Below are 4,057 nucleotides of genomic sequence, written 5' to 3'. Positions count from 1 at the left end.
CGTAGCTATATATATATATATATATATATATATATATATATATATATATAGCACAATGGCTGCTATAGCAACGGCACAATAGCCGCGAAACATTAATTATATTACTGTTGTCGTTCGAACTGAAGGACAACAACAGACAAAGTGTGCCTTCAGGAAGCATACGCCGCCGGCGCGTGCTTTCCTGAAGGCTCCAGTTCACCTGAGTTGACACGTTTAGCCCTAGCGTAGTAATCGCGAACTGGATCTATGATAATAGCTTGCCTCTTTCGACGACACGCCTTTTCCTTGTACAGCGCAATGCAGACCGGCAATGAATGACAATTGCGTACTAGACAACCTTGGCAAAGAGCCAGGAACATAAGTTTTCCGAATGACGGTTCAATCGGGAAGACTGGCAACAATCAGCGAACGATAAGAGGAGCGCAAAGAACACCTCTCACCAGAAAATTAGGGTCTTATTATAATGCTTCATTATCACACGATGATACTAACGACGTTAGTGATAATATTATTAGTAAAAACTGTTCGAGCGCTTTAAAAATGCCTATGTTATGGTTAAGCCAGATCCTGGTCAGCTGGTGTCTTTATTAGTGGAGGTGCGTATCGAGTAGCGAAACAACAGACAACAAAATAACAGATGTTTATTGTTGTTGCCTTTCCCTGTGAAGCTTTTCGGCAGTTCGGCCAGACGTTAAGCCTGCACAAAACGGTGAAGTGACGTCCGTTTATTGAATGATGGTTAACGATCAATTCAATAAGTGCAAACATATAATTCGTGAAGAAATGCATCTCGGCGATTGGAACAGCCAGATCGAAGAAGTGACTGAAGTTCAAGTTTAAAACAGTTCAACCTGTCAGCCTCCGCAAACGACACGGACGCCACCGAACGGCCTAACCTGTAGATCCTAATGTATAAAAAAAAAAACAAAAAAAAAAAATAGAAATACTAACGTGTGCCAAAAATCGAAGATGTTCGTTGAAGTAACGTGGCTGATCACGCACACAGCGCTGTCATGGAACATCTACCACCAGTTTATCTTCCTCGCTGTTTAAAAAATACAGACGTAAGAATCAGCTCTTTCGATGTAATATTTATCAATGTTTTATCGTTATCAGATGACGCGAGGGGTACCCACCGTTCTTTGAGCGAACTATATAACGTCTGCAATATAGACTGTTTCCTTATTCCGCTAGTACGACATTACTATTATTTCGCAGTAGATAGCGATTGTTTGCTATAAAAAAAAGACATCTAAGTAATCGCAGATAAACAACCAAATATCTTAGAGACGCTGACGCTTACGAGATGTTCGCTCTGGAGAAAGATGAAAGGCGATATTCTCTGTCTTTTTTTAACTACGTATGTACTTTAGCATGTAGAATCTTGGACTGACACCGTATTTAGCGGCTTCAAAAACCTTGAACCACAGGTGTTGCCATTGAAATTAAGTGATCGTAATTCTCCTTACTACTTAATAGCGACCGAAACAATTAAAGTGTTACAATTTGAAAACTAAATGAAATTTGGCCTCATTGAAAGGGCTTCCTTTTAGATTCACTAATAGATCTCTTATGGATCCTACTGCGGCATTATTAGAGGAGCTTCGACCGAGACAGACGAGCCGAATAGCTCATAGAATCCCTGGCACAGCCGTCAGTTTGGGGATTCCTTTTCTTGTTATGTACGTAGTCCGTTGAACGCTTCTCATCTGTTCATCTATTTTCGGCTCGACGGGGGTTCATCAAATATAAACAAAAGCGGACCTCGCAGCCAGCTTGGCACCACCACCTGAACCCCCGAGTGCCTGAACTCCGTCGATAGTACAACGGCAATCACAGTTAACTAGCTTTCGCTGGCATTGAGGGAGCTGTTGAAAGACGCCCAAAGAATATGCACCTCTCTAATAAAACGCTTGCCAAACAAAGGTGTTCGCGACTTGCCTTTGATGGATAGTTACGAAACCCAATCTATGCATAATTCCACTGTGAAAAGCGTTACATTCGAACGCTTCCAAAAATATTTAACTTTGAACAATGAGTTTTATGTGACGAAAAAACGAACTCGACCGTCGGATCGTTGTCATCCGTTGCGCCCTTTCAAAGTTTTGTCTTGAAGCGCCGTCGAGGAATTCCACCGCGGTGTGAGTTCACCTGTGGGCCGCCACATGGCGGGCTATTGGTGCCGATGTCCGCTGATAGAAAACCGACTGCCTTTGCTGCCGCCGCTGGGGGTTGACGCCGTAGATGCGAGAAGATGAGTCCGCCCGTTGTTGTTATTAGCTGCTGCTGGCCGGAGACAAGTGCCCGGATTCGGATTCACCGTCGCGATTGGGTCGACCGGGCACCCCCAGGAAATTCGGGGGTGCCATCAATGCCACTGCCACTGCTCCTGCCGCCGCCGCCGCTGCTGCTGCTGCTGCTGACGACTCTGGTCTCCGTGGAGATGCTTGTATAGGGAGGACTGCGCGAAGAGTGTCTGTACGTGCGTATGCGTTTCTAGACTCAAAGTACAGACAGGTAGGCGGCAGTGTGTATCAACAGACAACCGCAAAATACCCAGCCAGAAGACGCCCCCGTTAGTTAGTTATCCAGATACAGAACAAAGAGCGCCTTGGAAAGCACAGGTGCATCCGATTGTTGTGCGGTTCGCTCGCCCGTTTAACAGCCGTAGTACAGCAGTCGATCCCGTTTGCGATCTTCCGTCACCCGAGTCTACGCATGTTGCAGTTCATATGTTAGTACTACGATTTTCTATATACTAAAAGCTCACAATTACGCAGTTTCGACGGTCAAGTGCAATGGGGCTTGCACGGAGTCAACAGTTGCTTAGCTTATTGACTTGGTCCTGCAAGCGGTCGCACCGATCGTACTTCATGTAGAAATAGGTGCTGAGTTCGACTCATTCTGGAGAGCCGTTCTGAGGTCTTTCGAAAAGCGGTCTGCTTATGAACACCCACCTTACACTCCATGCACACGCGAACGTGTGCTTCGGCCACGTTGTTGGTCTGCAGCGTAAACCAGCAGAGCTCAATATTTTTCTATGCTATAATGTCGCCGACATACGAAATGCGTACGGAATTCAGATTCAGTAGAATCAAATCAATAAAAGATAGTATTTATGTCTATGTGAGAAGAGCTCTATGGATCAACTGTACGGATAATCAGAAAACAGGGGCTCAAACAGCGGATATCAGAAAGTCGAGCAAATGGTGATCACCAGTTCGTTTCTCACCGTTGGAACTTGGGCTAGAAACTACGGGTGTCAATGGGGTCCCCATCTCTTTATAATGCAAATGCAGATGCTTTCCTTGAGCGGCTCTTGCCTCCAAAGTACCACTTACCTATGGCATAGCTTTGATGCTTCCAGTACGTTTCATTGTTACGGAAGACGCCGATGACATTGTCGCTTCCCCAAGCGTACCTGCTCATCTACATTGTAAGGAAAAAGTGCCTTAGACAATGCAATTAAATCTCGATATGTATTTTTTGCCACTTTGGCTTTATTCAGGGTAATTTTATCTCACAATAACTGCACTAGAATTTATTTATGTACAATTATTTAGACGCAGTACGTAATATACGAATTACTGACGCGTTCTTATGCAACTGATACTCGTCGTACTTCTCCAACTTGTTTGTACCAGCTAGCAAAGCTTTATACAATTTCCCTATGCGTTTAGCAACTATCAAGTGATATTCTTTGGAAAAAATTTGATTGTAGCTTCCCAAGCGGTTCCCGAACGCTGCCCACACGACAAAAAGCTGTAACGGGGCTTTTATAAACTTACTATGTATGCAGCTTAACTTTCTCTTAACAACGAAGCATTGAAAAATGATATTGTAGACTCAATGTGCGTGTTTCACAGTCTACGCTATACAGTACGAACGCCGAAGTTTACTTGCCATGACACCCAAGTGAAGACTGGTAAAAGAAGCTGGCTATTCGGGTCGGCACGGATGTCAGCTAGTGAACGGATGATGCCGGGCAATGGGGTTCCACGCATCGGGAAATAGGATATCAATATGTCAGCGCTATTCTGGGGTACCATGAACTTCT

The sequence above is a fragment of the Varroa jacobsoni genome, unplaced genomic scaffold (genome assembly GCF_002532875.2).
Source record: "Varroa jacobsoni isolate VJ856 unplaced genomic scaffold, vjacob_1.0 scaffold_708, whole genome shotgun sequence".
Taxonomy (NCBI): Eukaryota; Metazoa; Arthropoda; class Arachnida; order Mesostigmata; family Varroidae; genus Varroa; species Varroa jacobsoni.
Note: the sequence above shows the minus strand (reverse complement) of the source record.